Genomic DNA, 21110 nt, shown 5'->3' with positions numbered 1-21110 from the left:
TCCCAGAGGATTCTCCTCCCTCTTCTGACCCACAAGGGAACAACCAATGCTTGTGCTACATATATACATGCACACAGGCATACCTATAAAAATAAACACATCTTTTAAATTAGCATTAATAGTGACAGAGGACTCATATACAACCATACTTGTTCTAAGAATATCATATGCCATCAATTTAAAGTGCCAGAGAGGTGGGCATGTAGCTCAGGAATTTAGCATACAAAAGGCCCTGGATTCATTTGCCATCATAGAAAAACTTTTTAAACTAAAATGTAGCCAAGCAGTGGTGGTGCACGCCTTTAATCCCAGCACTCGGGAGGCAGAGGCAGGCGGATCTCTGTGAGTTCGAGGCCAGCCTGGTCTACAAGAGCTAGTTCCAGGACTGGCTCCAAAGCAACACAGAGAAACCCTGTCTCAAAAAATAAACTAAAATGTACATACATTGTAATATATTTATATCTTATATATGTGAAATAAATGTCAATAGGGTATCCCAAAAACTGCTTTAAGATTAAAAGCAACAAGAAGCCATAGCTTCTCTCTGCTTCCAGGTCCACAGAGACGTGAGCTGACTTCCTGTGCTTCTGTCCCCATCCCTGAGCCATGAGCTACCACACTGACAATATAGACTATACTCACAATGAGACAAAACAAATCTTTCCTCCCTTGGAAAAAAAGGAAAGTCACAAGGAAAGAATGTTCTTTTTAGGTAATGTGCTCTGTGTATTTCCTGGGATGATGGAATTTTCCTGTGAGAGACACATAGCTAGCCAGGCCTGTGATCTCAGGAATAGGGAGGTGGAGGCAGATCCCTCAGTACTTTGAGGAATCCTCAGGGTCTGTCTAAGCAACACAAGGTTCTGACTCAAAAACTGAATAAGTAGAGCAATAAAAATGGCCATGAACAGTAGTTTAAAGGCCAAGGTGCTGTTTCTCTTCACTTATTTTTTTTCAAGATGTGGTTTCTCTGTAGCTTTGGAGTCTGTTCTGGAACTCGCTCTATAGACCAGGCTTGGCCTCAAACTTAACTTGCCTCTCTCTGCCTCCTGAGTGCTGGGATTAAAGATGTGCACCACCACTGCCCAGCCCCTTTCACTTAGTATTATAGAACCTTTCAAAGATTTCCCCTCCTCTCCCTCAAACTCTAGGCTTACTTGGTTGTTGGGGACTGCGGACCACCAGACCCTGAATTTCTTGTAAACAACTTGTTTTCCTCTGCTCTGAGCAGCTTGCAGCTGCTCTGAGCATGAGACCAAGACCCTGATGGCAGGAGAGTGTGTTCTGATGAGTCTGCAGCTGAGAGATCCTAAGAACAGGGGTGTGGCCAGAACCCTATATAAGCTGCCCATGAACACAATAAAGAGGACATTTTTGTCTCAAGGATGTCCCCGTGGCCCCGTCTCTGTGTGTGTGTATGTTTTTAAATCTTCAGCCTAGTTCCCGTAGCACGTAGCGAGTAGAGCGCAGGATGGAACCGGTGGAATTTTACACTTGGTAACAGCACATCTGGACAAGATAATCTAACTACCTTTGAAATGATCTTGTTGGGATTTTTCTCCCTCCCTCGAAACACTCCCCCTTTTCCTCTTCTTCTTGTATTGTAGCCATACCCGATCACTTCTGGCCTCTAGTGTTTGGAGGAGCCATGCTGACCTGTTCTGAAGACTGTTATTCTCTCTCTATGCTGCTAGGATGCGTCAAACCCTCAGCAATGGTTTCCTCAGTTGCTTTTCTAAAACAGCAGGAATTAGATGAGGGAGAGAGGGGGCAACAGGGGAGTTCAAAAGGACTAACAAAGAAAGAAACTTCCTTGTATCTGTTTCAAGACCTTGATCATGGGCTAGTTTATAGTTGTTTTTTGTTTGTTTGTTTTACTCTTTGGGGGCCCACCAACCAGCTCCCAAATAAACACATAGAGACTTATTCTTACTTATGAATGCCCAGCCTTAGCTTGGCTTGCTTATAGCCAGCTTTTCCCTCCCTCCCTCCCTCCCTCCCTCCCTCCCTCCCTCCCTCCCTCCCTCCCTCCCTCCCTCCCTCCCTTCTTTCTTTCTTTCTTTCTTTCTTTCTTTCTTTCTTTCTTTCTTTCTTTCTTTCTTTCTTTCTTTCCAAGACAGGGTTTCTCTGTTACTTTGGAGCCTGTCCTGAACTTGCTTGTAGACCAGGCTGGTCTCAAACTCACAGACACCAGACACCTGCCTGCCTCTGCCTCTCTAGTGCTGGAATTAAAGGTGTGTGCTACCACTGCCCAATTAGCAAACTTTTTTTAAACTTAAATTATCCTGTCTACCTTCTACCTTTGGGCTTTTATCTTTTTCTGTATATGCCTTTCTTTTCTTCTTACTCCTGGCTTGGTGTGTGGCTGTGTAGTTGGCCCCTGGCATCCTTCTCTCCTCCTTTTCTCGCTCCTCCCTTCCTCTCTGTTCTATTCATTCTCTCTTCCTGGCAGTCCCACCTATCCTTGCTCCTGCCTACCTATTGGCCATTCAGCTCTTTATTAGACCAATCAGGTGTTTTAGACAGGCAAAGTAAGACTGCTTCACAGAGTTAAACAAAAGTAACATAAAAGCACACAAGACATCTTTGCAGCATTAAACAAATATTGCACAGCATAAACAAATGAAACACATCTTCAGCTAATATTCCACAGCATGAGGTGGTTCAGCAGGGTTAGGCATTTACTGCCAGCTCTGAGTTCAGTTCCCAGGATGCACATGGGTAGAGAGAACTGACTCCCACAAGTTGTCTCTGGCCTCTACAAATACTCCATGGCACATGCGCGCGCGTGCGCACACACACATACTCTTAAAAGCCCTTGAGCTTCTCATATTTCCAGTATGGTACACTCTTACATCTTAACAGCTCCTAAAGCTTAAGCATTGTGTTCAAGAAGACCCGTTTTATTTCTCTCAGCCAACCTTTCCCACACTGACCACTCTGCGCGTACGGTTTCCCCCTAGTATGTCTCATTCTTGCTGCTCTGGTTGGGAGTCAGGAAGTAAAGATGAGTTGAGGATGGCTCAGGTACAGAGCAGGGGTATGGTTGACTCACTCATGGCTCGGGGAAAGAAACCTGTTCGCTCTGAGAGGTGTGGCAGGTTAAATGTGAGGCTCACATGGACCGCAGCCATTTGGCTACCACAGGAAAACCACCTGGGAAAGCCAACACCAGGAAGTGGGTCCGACAGCTATTGTGTGATATTTCCAGGAAAGCGGTAAATGAGAGCCTATTCCCTAGACAGGACACCAAGCACCAGCCAAGTGAGCAAATACTGTCAAGACTAACTTAGCGAACAGTGAGTTTACTGAGGTGACATGCAGAAGCATAAAGTGACTCAAGGCAGCTGAATCACAGAAAGCCCAGCCCAGTCCAGCATGGGTAACTCAGGGAAGTTACCCCCACACACCTGGCAGGCAGTACCATGGGACAGCGTCCTCCCTCACCAGCAACCCACGGCTGGTATAACCTTTTGGGAGGGGCCTTGTGACTCTGGTAAAAATTTCTCAATTCTCTTAGCTTTGTAAGTTTTACTACCTTCTAGAAAGTCTCCTGCCTGTCTCCAATGGGGACTGTTTCAATAAGGAGGAAATAACACCAGGATAGGTGGAGAGGATGCTGGGATTGGACAATGCCTGCAGTGTGCATTAAACATGCCAGCTTGGCTGTACCAAAAAAGATAGGTTGAAGTGTGTGTGTGTGTGTGTGTGTGTGTGTGTGCGCGCGCGCGCGCGCGCACGCGCGCATGCACACGTGCGTGCAGTGTGTAAAACTGGGACTGGAAGCACGCAACTATTATACTCATTCAACAGAATCCTCTTTTGTTTTGAATGGGAGAGGGTGTAAGGTGGCCCAGGCTGCTCTCAAACTCACTAGTAGTCAAGGATGGCCTTGAATGTTTCTTTCACCTGTCTCTTCTCCAAATGCTGGGATTACAAGCATAAACCACCACACCCAGTGTTGTGCTTTCCTGTCACTTTAAGGGACAAGCCACGCCCACTCCCATTACCTCTGACCTGCCAGCCACCGTCTTGGGCCCTTCCTTTTCTGCTTCCCTGACTTGCGTGCTTTTTATTATAAGGAAGACCTGGGAATGTTATGGTTTTGGTCCCTTTAAGAGACAAGCCACACCCATTCCCCTCCCCATCAGCTGGGCTCGCTCTCTTTTCCATCTTCCTCTCAGAGAGGCTTCGCTTCTGCCTCTCTCCCCACTTCTCTGCTTCCCCCCTTCTCTGTTTCTTTCTCCTCTCCTCTCTCTCTCTCTCTCTCTCCCTCTCCCTCTCTCTCCGTCCCCCCCCTTCACCCTTCCTCCTCCATAACCCCCTGAATAAACATTCAACCTCACCCTGCATGTCGTGTCTATCCATGTTTCTGTCTTCTGCCCGCCCACCATGTGTCTCCCTGCCTGGAACCAGCCATTGCTCAGGGACCAGCAGCCGTCTCTGCCTGGGGCCCACTGCCTGCTGCCACATGACCCACCACCACTGCTCTGAGACCAGCAGCCGTCTCTGCCTGGGACTGGCTGCTCCCAGAGCCCGCTGCCTGCCACCACATGGCCCGCCGCCACCATTTGGGACCTACAGCATTTCTGCTGCCTACTGCCACCAGGGATCTTGCAGCATTTTTAAAAAAAGAACAACACCCAGTTTATGCAGTGCTAGGGATAGAACTCAGTCTCTGTGTATGCTGGTGTGTGTGTATGTGTGTGGGGGGAACTACTGAGCTATATCCCCAGTTCATCAAAATCTTTTCAATAATACTATTGAAGTCTAATGAGGGGTTGGAGAGATGGCTTAGCAGTTGAGAGTTCTATTGAAGTTGGGCGGTGGTGGCATACACCTTTAATCCCAGCACTCAGGAGGCAGAAGCAGGTGGGATCTCTCTGAGTTCGAGGCCAGCCTGGTTTACAGAGTGAGTTCCAGGAAAGGCTCCATAGGTACTGAGAAACCCTGTCTCGAACCCACTCCCTGCAAAAAAGAGGTCTTAGGTAAACTGCAAATATTCAAATACATAACTTGATGAGTTTTGATATATGTATATTACTTCTGTCCTCGGTGGGTATTATCATCATCACGATGGTTGCATGTGTATGGGGATGGTATTAGTGGTGCAAGTTTGTGTAGTCACATATGAGTCTGGATATGCCTGTGTACCCATGTGCCTGGGTGCACTTGTGTGGAGGTGTTCTCTTCCACCTTCTCTTCATTCCCAGATAGTTTATCTCACTGAACCTGAAGCTTGCCCTTTTGGCTGGGCTAGGTGCCCTGTTAGCTCCTAGGCTAATCTGTTTCTGCATCTCAAAGCAAAGTCAAGTCAGACTTGACTTGTTGGGGAAGACGGGTACTTGAACTCAAACCCCCATGCTTATACAGCAGGTGCTCTTACCTACTGAGCCATCTCCCAGACCTCTGTGGGTTTCTTACTCAAAGTCAAGTTGACAGCCCAAATTAACCAACACACATTCAGTTGTCATGTGCTCATGTGGGGTTGCTTCATTTTGTTGCTTTGAGACAACCTCACTATGCCGCTCAGGTGAGCCTGGAACTCAAAATCCTGCCTCAGCTTCCTGAGCACTGGGATTATCAACATAAATTACTATGCCTGATCTACAGTGAAATTATCTCTCTCTCTCTCTCTCTCTCTCTCTCTCTCTCTCTCTCTCTCTCTCTCTCAATATGGTTTCTCAGTATCATCCTGGCTGTCCTGGAAAATCCTTGAGGTTCTATTGTGGATAATTGACTTTCTACTTGTAAGTACTTCCCCTGTTTTAATGATGCAACTATTTATAATTGCAATTAAAACCTAATGACAGGGGAACTACAAGCTCACTTTAATAACTAAAACAATTAACAAGTACAACATACTAATAAAGTACAAAAGCCATATAATCATTTTAATAGACATTAAAAAGCTTTTGGCAAAATCTAACATTTTTTTAGGATAAAATATCAGACATAGTAGGAAAAGCCAGAGTTCCCTCAACCCCTTAAAGGACATACAGCTGGAATTACTCTAGTGGTGAAAGTCTGGATTTTATTCCCCCCAAGATCACAAACATGATAGGAAGGTCACCTGTCACTGCTTGTATTCAACAGTTGAGCTGCAACTTCTAGCCAGGGCAATTAAAAAGAGAAGGTTAAATAGAGGACTTCCAGGCATGGTGGTGAATGCCTGTAATTCCTGTACTGAGGCTGAGGCAGAAGGATTGTGAGCTCACAACAGCCTGGGCTGTGTAATAAGACTCTCTCACTAAAACAAACAAAAAACCCCATAAAAGAAACAGACAGACAAAGGGATAACATGCAACACGATAAGATGCTGCTTCAAACACGTTAGGATGGCTGAAACAGAGACAGACAGTAACAAGTATTGGTGAAATATGGACCAATCGGAACCCTGTACATTGTTGGCGGGAATATAAAATGTAGCAGCAACTTTGGGACATAGTTGTCCATCTCCTTAAAAGGTGAAAAAGAGCCATCATATAACCCTGCTATTCGGTTCCTCTGTCTCTACCCAGGAGAAACTGACTAACTACATCAACACAGGAACATGTATACAGATATTCATAATCACAACAGTTAATGTGGAGACACAGCTCAGATGTCTATCAACTGATGAGTCGATTAAAAAAAGCTGATGTTCATAAAACAATATTATTCAGCAATGAAAAGGAGTGAGATACTGATGCATGATATGGGATACAAGAAACTCTGAAGCATTGGGCTAGTCCAAGAAGACACACATAAGGAAAATGCAGATGCTTCTAAAAATGGCCAAGACAGAAGGCACAGGAGTGGTTTCATTGACCTAGGTGAGATTAGAGTATGAGGGGGGGTACCAAGGGCGAGGGAGGTAGGACAGGGAATGACTGTTAGTGTGTCCAGTGTTTGGATGAGGCTGTTTTAAATTAAATTATGGTGATGGTTGGGAAACTCTAAGTATACTGAAAAACACTGCATTCTATACTATGTGTCTTATGGTAGATTAAGTTCTTTTTTAATTTTTTTCTATCTTTATTTTGATTGGATCAATGCTTTTGCCTTCATGTATGTCTTCTTCCTGTGTGTGCCTCGTCCCTGTGGAGGTCAGAAGAGGGCATCAGATCCTGAGAAATAGGAGTTACATGAGCCTGTGTGTTACTGTGTGGGTGCTGGGGATCGAACCCAGGTCCTCTGCTAGAGCAGCCAGTGCTGAGCCATCTCTCCAGGCTCCTCTGGAAAGTTCTTAATAAAGAAAATAAAATCTGGGCTGGGAAGATGGCTCAGCGGTTAAGAGCACTGGCTGTTCTTCCAGAGGTCCTGAGTTCAATTCCCAGCAACCACATGGTGGCTCACAATCATCTATAATGAGATCTGCTGCCCTCTTCTGGCCTGCAGGCATATATGCAGACAGAACATTGTATACATTATAAATACATAAAAAAAGAAAAAGAAAATCTAAGATACTGTACACAAACACACACACACACGTCCTGTTCATTGATAATGAATAGACTATGTTTTTAACCTTAAAACAACACTACTTTCGGCTGGGCAATGGTGGCGCACGCCTTTAATCCCAGCACTTGGGAGGCAGAGGCAGGCAGATCTCTGTGAGTTCGAGACCAGCCTGGTCTACAGAGCTAGTTCCAGGACAGGAACCAAAGCCGCAGAGAAACCCTGTAACACTACTTTCTGTGTGTTTGTCTTGAGATTGAGTCTCTTTCTAGCCTGGGGTAGCCTTGTAGAGGAGGATAATTTTGAATTGCTGATCTGACTGTGTCCATCTCCTGAGTGCTGAGATTCTAAGTATACCAATGCCCTCTTCGGGACTAGTTTTTGTTTGTTTACATTTATTGCATCTGTGATTACATCTGTAATCACAACAGTAGGGAAGTCGAGGCAGGAGGCTCGCGGACAGCATGTGAAATCTTGTTGGAGTCAGGGGAGTGGATGAAGGCGGAAGGGAGAAAGGAAGTGAGATAACCATGAGATTCCTTTGAGAACTGTTGGTCTATTCACTTTAAAAAAGATTTTTATTTTGACGTGTGTGTGTGTGTGTGTGCGTGTGTGTTCGCACATGTGTGCAGGTGTGAAAGGAGACCAGGAAAAGGTGTAGGATCCTCTGGAGCTGGACTGAGATGGGTCGTTAGGCGCCTGGTATGGTTATGGGACTAGAACTTGGGTCCTCTGCAAGCACTGTTAACCTCTCCTTATTCACTTTCTGCACGTGTGACCTTGATAATGAGGAAACTGGGTCTCTTAAAGGATTAATAAGTGACAGAGATTCAAACAGTGGCCGTCGGTGGAGGAAAAAAAAATCAGAGCCCAAGGCTTTAGTAGACATTCTGCACAGTCATTTCTTGAACTACTCTAAAACAATAAGTAAAGTCAGCTGAAAACATCTAACCTTTACGACGTTCCGATGTGACCCAAAGGATGTGACTCGAATGTGACGGACAACCATGGACCTCTGCTCCAGTCCGGGGAGCAGTCCACCTACGGAAAGCTTGAATCTGTATCCATATGCTGCTTTCCCACTATCCTGGTGGAGAGGAAGAAAGGCAGGGACCAGATCCCCAAGCTGAACCCCTGACGTCACCCTTCCCTGGTGGGCACATGTGCTCATAGATCAGGACCCCCTCAAGCTATAGGAAGAGATGGTGTGGAGCTGAGACCTGAAGTGATTAGATAAACCGAGACATAGGGAAGGGTGCATTTCCTCCCACCTACTTACCTGGCCTCCTCCACATCCCTTAGGGATCAGAGTCTTAGACATTTCAAGCTGGCTTCAGACTGCTAAGTAGACAAAGATGCCCTTGAACTTCTGTTTATCCTACTTCCCAAATCAAGAGCTTACACGTTTGCACAACTATGGTTTCTGCAATGCCAGGGATCAAACCCAGGGCTTCATGTATGTTCTACTGATCTACAGACAAAGCTATACCCCAGCCTCAGCTCTTCACTCCACTCCATTTTCCCTTTCTTCCTTCCTCCCTCCTTCTCCCCCCTCTCCCTCCCTCCTTCCCTCCCTCCCTCCTTCCTTCCCTCCCTCTCTCCCCTCCTTTCCCCCCTCTTCCTGCCTCCCTCCCTCCCTCCCTCCTTCCCTCCCTCCCTCCCTCCCTCCCTTCCTTTCTATTTTTATTTTTTGAGACAGGGTTTCTCTGTGAAACATCCCTGACTTTTCCTGGAACTCTCTTTGTAGGCCAGCCAGGCTGGTCTCGAACTCACAGAGATCCTTTTGCCTCTGCCTCCCAAGTGCTGGGATCAAACGTGTGTGCCACTACACCTGGCTTATTTTTTCCCTTTCTCTTTCCTCTTCTTCCTCCCTTTCCTCCCCCTCCCCCTTTAAGATAGGATCTCTTGTAGCCCACATTGGCCTGGAACTCCTGATCCTCCCACCCCTACCTCCCAATCCCTGGAGATACAATGTGGCTTCCCTGGCCGTTTTAAAAAAGAGATAAAGTCTCACTGTAATGCTCACCCTGGCTCTGGCTTATGGACTAAAGCTAGGCTCATTCTTAAGGCATAGCAGAGTAACTGGAGGCGCAGGTGCAGCTGGAGGTACAGGTACCCAACTTTGGGAAGACTTCCCCCTTAAGCAAGTGTCTTACTCAAGAGTCTTCTGGTGACAAGCACCAAAAGCAGACAGCTACGTTAGCTTTAGTGGAACAGAAAGTTTGGTGAAGATGTGGTGGGTACTGTATTCCTAATAATGCCAGCACACACACACACACACACACACCACCAGCTTTCCTTCCCTTCTGCCTCCTTATTCTGTTTGGGTACAGGGAGGAAACCCTTGATCTCAGAGCAGAGTCTTGCCAGTCATGATTCATAACTGGGCTAAGGTAATAACAGAAATCCAATTCACCTTTGCCACACCTTCACCTTTCCATCTTTCCTTGTATGGTGTCAGCCACCCGGATCCAGACACAGCAGGCCCTTCTGCGAGGTCTGTAGGAGAGATTTGTCTTTATTAACAAAGACTGAGCCCCTTTCCTTCTGGCTCCTTCCTTGCTTCCTTGATGCTGTGATGGGAGGACAAGATGTCTGGAGCCATGGGAGCTATACTGTGACCACGAGACAACAAGCACCATGATAAATCAGCATGTTGAATGCCAACTGATGGAAGAGCCTTGGTCCTCAGTGACACGGCTGAAGTAAGCAAGCCCTGCTCTACCTCTTCCATCTTTCCTGAGGAAACAACTCGTCCGGGGGGGGGGATGTAATCTCTCTCTCTCTCTCTCTCTCTCTCTCTCTCTCTCTCTCTCTCTCTCTCTCAGATAGGGTTTCTCTGTGTAGCTCTCACTGTCCTAGAACTCGCTCTGCAGACCAGGTGGACCTCAAACTCACAGATATCCTCCTACCTCTGCCTCCTGAGTGCTGAGCCACTACTGCCCGACTAGGTTGTCCTTTATTGTTCCTCAAACACATCTAAATTCAGGCAGATGTATGCCATGCTCAGTGTGAGTCCCAAGGGACCCAAGAGCAGCTTTTCCTGAACCGAGAAAACAGAATCTGGAGAGTTGCCGGGTCTGCTCCTCCTCCAGCCTCACCTGTAGTCTGAGAACCGCGTCAGGTCTTCAATGCTCTCTCTGCTTCCACTGACCCAGCTCTCCAATGGCAGAGCCAGGTCTGCATTTCCTGTATCTTAGACAGTTAGGTCTACAAGGACTACAGGAACCTCATTTCAAAACCTGGAAAAGAGAATATGCAGATCTGGCTTTGAGTCATCTACACCCAGACCCAATGAACAAGGCCCTGGAGCAAAGGTACACACGTAAACACGGCTGTAAAAGGCCCACCTCAGGTGTGTGTAAAGATTTTTGAGTGCTTGTTTGTTTGACTATACATTGGGATGAGATCTTGCTGTGAAGCCCAGCTGGCTTCTAATTCAAAATCTCGATTTAGTTTCCCTAGTGTGTGGATTACAGGTGAGCCTCAACTAGCCTAGGAATTTCTTTTTCTTGTTTTGTTTTTGTTTTTGTTTGAGACATGTTTTCTCTGTGTAGTTCTGGGTGTCCTGGAAATTGCTCTGTAGACCAGGCCATCCTCGAACTCACAAGGAAGCATCTGCCTCTGTCTCTTGAGTGCTAGGATTAAAGGTGTGTGCCATCACTGCCCGGCAAAACCTAGGAATTTCTTAAGAGAAAGCCAGGCATCTGGTATAAGACCTCCCAAAGTGTCCACTATTCTCTATTGAATGAGGCAGAATAGTGGATCAACTTAGATGGGAAATTCCTCATTCTTTTTAAAAACAGGCTGGCCTCAAACTCTGCCTCCTGCCTCTGTCTTCAAAGGCCTAGAATCACAGACCCCAGCAACCCAGAAGTTCACTCTAATGGGACAATTTCAATCTCTTTTGAAATATGATGTCACTGTAGCCCAGGTTAAATATTGCTATGTAGCCACGGGTGACCCCTGAACTTTCTGATCCTCCTGCTGCTAGCATTTCTCTCTCCCCCACTCCTCCCTTTCTCTCTCCTCCTTCTCTTTCTTTCGGTGTGTGTGTGTGTGTGTGTGTGTGTTCATAAAATGTCTAAGAGGTCCTCCGCCAGCCCAGCTTCCTTTCCAGCCCCTTCAAAAGTTTGATTGAGGAATGAGGAAGAACAACGATAAAGAGGAAGGAAAAGAATGGGTCCAGAGTAGAAAACATTGTCACCAGGAAACAGAGGACGCGGTCTCTCCACCCTCAACGGTCCTCTGCTCCCAACAGAGGGTGAAAATCAGGTCACCTGGTTATTTTAGGCTCCCATCACAAAAAGACCGACTGTTTGTGTGTTTCCAGACACTTAATGGCGACAACCTTTCTCTCTAGAAAGTTCACCGAAACAGATTGGGGTTAGCCTGGACAGCGGTTCCTTCAGGGACCAGAATACTGCACCGGACGACCCGAGAACGGGTTGGCAGCTTTCTTCCGTGACCCTCTGAAGGGGGGATCTGACAGAGGAGAAGGGCACCACCTCCAGCACTGTCCTGGGGCTCCTGTGCTCTGGCGAAGGGGGAGGAGGATGTCCACGGGGAAGGAAGTCAAGGAAGCCAGATAGCAGAGGAGCAGGCGTGGTTTCTGGGAACAGAGGCTGGCCAGCATCCCTTCCTCCTCCTCAGCATTCCTGCCGGCTGACGCAGCCCCAGCGCTGCTCTTGGCTCAGCAAACACTTCAGGCCCATACTGAGGACATGCGGTGCACAAGCACAGTCTCACGGTCCATGCAGGAGGAAGGGACTTAGGCACCTCTGTTGTGCCCTTATTCCACGGAATTGCTACTGATGGATTTTTTTTTTTATATGGTGGAAAGAATGAGGAAGGAAAATGTTCTGACCGCTGGACCAGTTTAGGGACTATAAGTTGCTGGTCCTTTACGGGAATAGCTTGCTGCTGACCTTTGTTTTGGAGTTTCAAGCACTTCCTTTGGGGTCAGAGATCAGGTCAGACACGAGGATCAACGTGGGGTGTGTAAAAGTGAGTGTGGACGGAAGACAAGAGAATTACACTGGAGTCCTTTGGAAAAAAGCCTGGAAACCAAAGGCAAGATCGGGGCTCGCCTCAGTCTGTGTGGAAGAAACGACAGGCTTAATGTAAAGTATTCTGTGGGAATTACAAAATCAAGAACACTACAATGTAGAGAAACGCCCCCGCTTTCTAGCCACTGTTCTGAGCATTATGGAGGATTAGAAACACATTTCTAGGCCACCTCCCAAGAGGCCCACAGTGCTGCCAGAGAGCAACTGTATACACTGTGGATTATGAGAACGCTGGTAATTATAGCCGATTCCGTCACCTCCCCAGCCTCTGTCCTTTTTCCCGTTCTATTGGTTCGTACCTAATGAAAGCTCTAGACCAGATGTATTTTGCAGACACTATTTGCTCCGCTTTGGTGACTTTTGGTATTGTCCCCATATTTTGCAGATGAGGAAATTAATGCTTAGAGAAACTAATGAGACACACTTGGGAAACGGATGGAATCAAGATTCCTACACAGACCAGTCCAACTTTATTTTTGCGGTGCCGGATTCTTGAGCGCTCCATCCCCCTGCTGTCCTGCTGAGGAGGATCCCTCGCCCCAATTTAGAATTCATTCTGATGGGGCGCATTGTATTTCCAGTGACCGTGGTTGACTGTATCACAGCCCGTGTGACGCCTGCATGAATGATAAGGGGTCATTGCCTAAATTTCCCACCAGGAGGAGGATATAAACAACATCAACCCCTTCTAAGGCTCCATTGAAAATCTGGGAAAACAGGAAATGTATTGGGCTTCCTTGCAGAGCATTGGTGAGGAGTCAGTTACCGGGTTGTGGGTGCTGCTTCCAACAATAGGCTGCACCCAGGAAGACTTAATTCAGTAGGGATGAGGACTCGCTACATATACTCTAACCACACCCAGAAGCCATGTACAATTAAGGCACAGTTGCATATAACAGGTGGTAGGGAGTAACTGGATACTCAGGGTAAGGGTCTTGTGACCCTCCCCACCCCTCCTGTATCAACAGACCCAGTTGGAGTGATCTTTGGGCAAAATAACATAGTAGAGTTTCCCCAAGGTAGTAGTTGCCTGACTTAGGGAACCATCACCTACAACAGGTCCAAAGAAGAAAAAGGCAATTACTCCAAAAAGTACTCAAAACAGAAGTTGTTTAATGCCAGGAATTGGTAGACAAGCTGAGCTCATGGGAGCCAGCGAGACAGTCCTGGGGTGTCTAAGAACAGGGCGCTACCGGTGCAGCTGAAGTACAGGGGGAGCGTAGCCTGCCTGAACACAAACACAATGGCTCAGTTGCTGGCAATTCTCACAGCGCTGGAGGCTGGACATCCAAGGGCAATGTCCTTGCAAGGGGTTATTCTGAGGCCTCTGCCCTTGACTTCTAGGCAGCTGCATTGCACTGTGTGCCTTCTCTGTGTGTACACACCGAGGGAGCGCTAATAAGTTCTCTGCTATCTATTGCTTTTAAATGTAAAAAGAAATTTATTTTAGTTTTTTTTTTCTCGTCTGTGTAACAGCTCTCACTGTCCTGTAACTCTTGTAGATCAGGTTGGCCTCGAACTCACAGAGATGCGCCTGCCTCTGCCTCCTCCTGAGTGCTGGTGAGACAACACCACCCAGAAGGTTTTAATTTTTCGTGACAGTTTCGTGCAGCCCAAGCTGGCCTTGGATTTGACATATTGGTGAGGATAACTTTGAATTTCTGATCCTCTAGCTCCGCCCACCTCCCACATACACAGATACATACACGCACTATTGTAGCCTTGGTTGGCCTGGAACTTGGTATGTAGACCAGACTGGTCTTGAACTTGCAGTGATCCTCCTGCCTCTGCTTCCTGGATGCTGAGGGCATTCACTTTTCATTGCACGGCTTCCTCTTGCTTTATTAGCGCATGTCCTTAGTACATCTGGATGTTGCTTGGCATTCAATTGAGTTCAGGGTGCAAGTATTCCAGGGCACACCCACTTACTAAAGAATTTAACGTGAGCTGATATGCCCAGGCCTGAAAACTGCTCAAAAAGAACCTCTGCAGAGATGTGATCTTCCTGATCCTGACCCAGTTGTCCTAGGGTGGAGTAGGAAGGAATCTACCTGAGGGCTGGCTCCAAAGTCTAGTTGCACCAATTACCACAGGACTTTCTTCAAATACATGCTGGGGTCAGAGGCAGAAGGATCACCGCAAGCTCAAAGCCAGTCTGGTCTGGATAACAGGCCAGCCAAGGCTATAGTAGCACGGGGAGAGAGGATGGATGGACAGACAACACACGCACACGCACACGCACACACACACACACACACATGCACGCGCAACCAGAAGGAGCTCAAGGGCTCAAGGTCACCCTCAGCAATATATCAATTAGTAGGGGTGGGGTGGGGACAATAAGGATTCCTTGGACAGGGGTCAGCAATGCTGCGTCCTGGAAGAGGACAGAGAACTGCAGAATCTCCAAGTTTTTCAAGGGAACAGCTGAGCAGAGCTGGTGCGGCGGCAGGCTTGCAATCCTAGCACTTAGAAAATGGAGACAGGAGGATTACTCGAAGTCTGAGGCCAGCCTAGGCTATACAGTTCCCGGCCAAGTGGGATGACACAGTAAAACCACGTTTCAAAACAACCCCCCCCCACCCCCAAAATCAAAATAAACGGGGAAACCGCTGTTTAGCTGCAGGCTGTTGTTGCTGTGTGAAAGGAAAAAGCGGTTGTATTGGTTTTAGTTATAAGTCAGCTTTTTATGTGAGATTTGCTAGTTTTAAATCCCGACACCTCAAGCTGTGAATGGAGGCCGAGGAGAACCATTCTGAATGCTGTTCGGGGCCGCCCGTCTGAAACTTCAGAGATAAACAACGTGGTTAGGTGAAGATCCTGGATAAGAGAGGTGGTCTCTGGACGGCGTGAAAAGGGAGAGTCTCGGAGAAGGAGTGAGCACGCCGAAGACGACACAAAGTGGGGCAGGGCTGTGGACAGCTGCCGTGGGGACACTGGGGAAAAGCGCACGGACGCAGGCGCTTTGGAGTTCTGTGTTGGGTAACCAATATCTTTGCAGCAAACCTGCAGGAGAATAGACTTTCAGCATGGATGCCTAGGGTGCCAAGCCTACGCTTTTCCTGTAGAACACAATGCTGTTAGCTTGACTCCCAAAAGGCTGGGTCACGCCTGGGTTGTACTGAGGCTCCACCTTGCTCCAAGTCCAGATCTCAATCCGGTTTGCTGGATGAGGAGTCTGGAAAAGCCAGTAATTCAGGATGTGGGTCTTAGTGGAAGGAAGAACTGGGCTTGAGTCCCGAGTCCCTGTTGATGTGTTCCAGGCCTCTGTAAAGTGACCATAAAACAATGGCTTCTGCACAGTGCTGTAGAGACTTACAAGGAAAAAAATGAATGTAGTCTGGCGGCGGTGGTGTTCACCTTTCAACCCAGCGCTCGGGAAGCAGAGGCAGGTGAATCTCTGAGTTCGAGGCCAGCCTGGTCTACAGAGTGAGTTTCAGGACAGCCAGGGATACACAGAGAAACCCGGTCCGGAGGGGGGAAAAACGTGGAAAAGTGAATCTAAGATGTTTAGTTCTTTTTTTTTTTAAATATTTATTTATTATGTATACAATATTCTTTCTGCATGTGTGCCTGAAGGCCAGAAGAGGGCACTAGACCTCATTACAGATGGTTGTGAGCCACCATGTGGGAATTGAACTCAAGACCTTTGGAAGAGTAGGCAATGCTCTTAACCTCTGAGCCATCTCTCCAGCCCCTAAGATGTTTAGTTCTATATTTAGTGCTTAGCGGGCCTGACAACATGACGGAAGGAGAGAACTGACTTCTGCAAGTTGTCATCTGATCTCCATATGTGCTCAGTGACATCACACCCCCCCCCACTCACCCACACAATGACCTCTGACCTCTATATGCACTCCGTGGTATATGGACACTCACATCCTCACTCAAATAAGTGAATGTAAAATTTTCGATTTCTTGGGGCTGGAGAGCTGGTTCATCAGTTAAGTGTATATATTGATTGTTCTTATAGAGTACCCAAGGGCGGTTCAGCCTTATGTTGGGCAGCTCACAACTGTCTGTAACTCTACCTCCAGGGGATCCAGTATTGCCTTCTGTCCTCTCAAGGTAACTGCCCTCTTGTGCATACACCCACTCAGGTGCATGCACACATATACATAATTAAAAATAAAATAAATTTTGAAAATGGTTTACTTCTTAAGAAAATGATAAAGCTACTCTCCTGGTTTTTGTGCATCCGTCTCTTGTGAGCTGGGTAGTATGAATTCATAAATCTCTCTCAACAGGTGTGATGTGTTTATCTAAGTTATCTTTTTAACCAATCAAATCTTGGGAGTCAGACATTGGGATGCAGACCTGATAGATCTAGAGAACCTCAGATAAAGGACGGACTGACTCTTCCTATCCACCTTGGCAGATAAAAAAAAAAGACCTAGAAATCTCCCTAAGACCTTCCTTATCTCTTCCTGTACCTCTCTATGTGGTCCTCCAAAATCTCTATGGCTAATTCTGGTCAGTCAGTCATGGACTCCGCCCCTTGGTTCAAAATTTAATTTATTAGCAGTGTCAGGTTGCCAGTGAAAACATCCCACAACATCTCTCCAGTTCTTGTTTGAAAAAAGGAAAGGTTTCTTTTAAAATATTTATTTATTTATTTATTATGTATACAATATTCTGTCTGTGTGTATGTCTGCAGGTCAGAAGAGGGCACCAGACCTCATTACAGATGGTTGTGAGCCACCATGTGGTTGCCGGGAATTGAACTCAGCACCTTTGGAAGAGCAAGCAATGCTCTTAACCACTGAGCCATCTCTCCAGCCCAAAAGGAAAGGTTTTAACTCTAACACAGTAACGCTTTATACAATAAGAACAATTATCAGGTATTACCTAAATAAAAAGGAACTGTTTCAACCTTAGCAAAATAAATCTATACACAATAAGAGCAATTATCAAGTAAGAGTTACATTCATAGCATCCCATAAATTTATTGCTGAGTTAGTCATATAGCTTTAACTTTCCTGTCTGTCCTTTTAGCTCTATACCTTCTTGCCACCTTGGACTTTGTTTTACCGGAGATGGAGTTCCCGTCCCTAGAAGCTGAGTATTTACCTCCCGAAGAGGCCAATCTGGATGCCAAGTTTTGGGTAAAAACTTATTGTTACACCTGTGTCGGTGTCAACCTAACCTTCAGCTACAATGCTACACATTTGTATTTGTAGCTTTGGGTTTTGATCATTTATAGAAGTTTTCAAAATACTTTTTCTATGATCTCGCTTGAATTTTTTTTTTAATCTAACGAAGCTATTCTGTCGTCCAGAGCAGTATGGTTTTTAACAACAGACATTAAATCTTTCAGTTGCCTTGGGGATGAGTTTCTCCAATGCTGACAGGGAATGATTGAACCAAATTTGACACTGAGACCTACAAGAGGCCCCCCAACTCATTTCCCAATGGCAAAGGGTTGTCTTGCCTGACCCTTGTTGATTTGTATTTATTATTCCAATGCCAGCCTTTGCTACACCTTCTATATACTCCAGAAGGCTGGGCTCTGTTTGGGTCATCTCTTAGAATAAACACTGTTTCTAGGAACCCTTGCCTACAATCCCTTTTCAGGTGACCTTGTTTACCACAATTAAAACATCTGACCTTTTCATTTTTCTTAAAACTTTTAGGAATCACTTCTATCAAAGTATCAACATAAACGTGAGATCCAATCTCAAAAGGATTGGTTCATGTATGGGTGCTGATCTTGCCTTTAAAAGCCTAATCAAGCCAAAGGTTTAATTAATATTTGCCTGACTCCTGGATCTAATATTATTCTATTTACGGCTGAAGTCAATCTTTGCAAAAAAAAAATCAGTGAAGGCTTCTTTTGGGGCTTGTATAATTTTAGCAAACGACTGTGTACCTCCCACCTGTACTACATGACAGTAAGGCACTACTCCTGTATTGCGGCACCTGCACTACAGGACCATTCGCGAGCCTGGCAAGGGCTTGGAGATTTAAACACACAAAGACACACAGACAGAGACACGGGTCATCCTTGAAACAGGAATGCCCCAGAATGCCCCAGAATGCCCCCTTTATTGTGTACAGGGGCAGCTTATATAGGGATCCTTAACTGATAGCCACACCCCAGCCAAACCCACCAGAAACCATTCCCCTGCCATCATGAACTCCTGAGGGTCTCGTGCTCAGAGCAGCTGCAAGCATAACATGTTGTTTACAAGAAATTCAGGATCTGGGGGTTCACAGCTCCCAACATACTCAGTCCTCTTTCCTAATTTTTTTAACCTTGTCCCAAGTGTTCAAAGTGCTGTATAGCCGGGCGGTGGTGGCGCACGCCTTTAATCCCAGCACTCGGGAGGCAGAGGCAGGCGGATCTCTGTGAGTTCGAGACCAGCCTGGTCTACAAGAGCTAGTTTCAGGACAGGCTCCAAAACCACAGAGAAACCCTGTCTCGAAAAACCAAAAAAAAAAAAAAAACTAAAAAAACAACAAAGTGCTGTATAATATTATACCTCATTCTTCACGTGGGAAAGACTTTCTTTTTAATAAAGCCTAATTTCCCCCTTAAGAATTCCCAGGTCACCAGGTCTGCTGATGACAAGAGCATAGATGGAGCTGTGCAGGAACAGCCAGTTACAGTGGCAAGACTGGGGGGTGTGGGGCTGGCTGTCACGCAGGTGGTGCATGATTGGTCTGAGGCACCTGCTCACGCACAGTGAGACTGAGGGCATGCAGCTTGGGAGAGCACAGGGAAGCCTGCATGACAGAGCCAGCTGGTGGTGGGCAGCCCGACCCCAGCAGCGTTTGGGGTTAGTCACCTGCCATGTTTGGGTCTGGAGGCAGGTGGTGGCCAGAGGCTGCTGTAGGAACCACAATAGGAAAAGCCTGCTACTTGCAGGGAGGACCTGAGGGGAGGGGGGAGACCCAGCTATGACGGCAGCAGAGAGGTGGCGGCTTCACCACCTTGGTGGCATGATCTAATGCCCCACACTGGGCACCAGTTTACATGTTTATCTAAGTTATTCTTTTATCAATAAAAACTCAGACTGGGCAGGGGTGGTACATGCCTTTAATCCCAGCTCTCAAGAGGCCGAGGCGAGCGGATCTCTGTGAGTTCAAGGCCAGCCTCATCTACAGAGTGAATTTCAGTACAGCCAGGGCTATATGGGGAAACCCTGTTTCAAACAAACAAACAAACAAACAAACCCCCCAAATCTTGGGCATCAGATTTTGGGATGCACACCTGATAGATCAAGGAAGCAGTGGAGAAACAATGGGCTGACTCGTTTTTCCCACCTTCCCAGGTAGAAATAACCTCCAAATCTCCCTAAGCCCCTCCTTATTTTTTCCTGTCCTTCTCTATCTGACCCTCCAAAATGTCAGTGGCCAATTCTGGTCAGCCAGTCATGGACACTACCCCTTGATTCAAGCTTTAACTTTATTAACAGTCTTGGATTGTCAGTGTGAACAAGTATCCCACAACACAGGCACTTGGGATTTAACCTTCTGCACAGTACTTGAGCCCTGGTCCCCCCAATTCATGCCGGGGAGGGAGATAGCACCAAGCCAGTGAGCAGAACCCCGAGTGTCCCCATCCCCCTCACCAGCCATCTTTGTTCTCTGCTTTCTGACCGCAGATGCAGTATGAGCAGCCTGCCCACTCTCCTGCTGCTGAGACTTCCCCCACCACGACGGACGACACCCTTGATCCGTGAGCCAACCTGAAGCCTTCTTTCCTTCCGTTGTTCTGTTGCAAAGAAGTGAAACAAAGGGAAGTGGCCCGGAGTTGCCGAGCCAGCCCACGTTTACCGCGTCTTCCTCTCAGTCGAGTGTTCTTTATCATGCAAGTGGAGTTTGGGGCTTCTTCCTTACCCTGTTCATTATGTCTGACCGGTTTCATGTGGGGACAACGGGATTTCCCGTCTTGGGGTACAAGATTCAGACATAATAAATCTGAGATAAATGAGAGATATTATAATAATAGGCAATTCCAGCCTGGCATTTAGCTCAGTAAATGGACCGCAGACCTCCCAGGTCCTAGACACAGACTCCTGGGGTTTACAGGAGGGTGGCTCAGAAGCCCGGGAGCATGGTTCTTACTGGAGGCTCTGGTGGCAGACACGGTAGATATGTACATGTGTGTAATAACATGAAAGTGTGTGTGTATGTAACATGTGTGGAGGGTGCTAACTCTGACTGGTGTTGGAAATGTAAACATTTGAGAGGTCAGTGTATGAGTCACGTTCATTGCTGTGTCCTCCGTTCCTGTTACAGTATTGACCAGGGTATAGGGCCTTGGCTGGGTTTTTTCCTTGAAGGCCTATGGAGAAAGAGAGAACTTGGGAGGCTTGATATTTGTTTCTCAGGGTCCTAAGCAAAGGATAACAGGTAAGTGGATTCCAGAAAGATTGTCCAGTCTGCAGAGGAGCGAGGAGCCTGCCTGTTGTCCCTTGGATGACCACTAGAGGGAGACCTGGGCTCAGAAGTAGCACTACGACGGCCTGTTGAGGGGCGGCAGGTCCTGCACTGGAGAAAGTGCACACCGAGGTCGCCAGAGCCCCAGGACACAGGTAGAGGTGAACTAGCTGGATTATCCGTGAGGCAGGAAGGAGGTCTCCATATGTGCTGTGA

The sequence above is a fragment of the Microtus pennsylvanicus genome, chromosome 14 (genome assembly GCF_037038515.1).
Source record: "Microtus pennsylvanicus isolate mMicPen1 chromosome 14, mMicPen1.hap1, whole genome shotgun sequence".
NCBI classification, from domain to species: Eukaryota; Metazoa; Chordata; class Mammalia; order Rodentia; family Cricetidae; genus Microtus; species Microtus pennsylvanicus.
Note: the sequence above shows the minus strand (reverse complement) of the source record.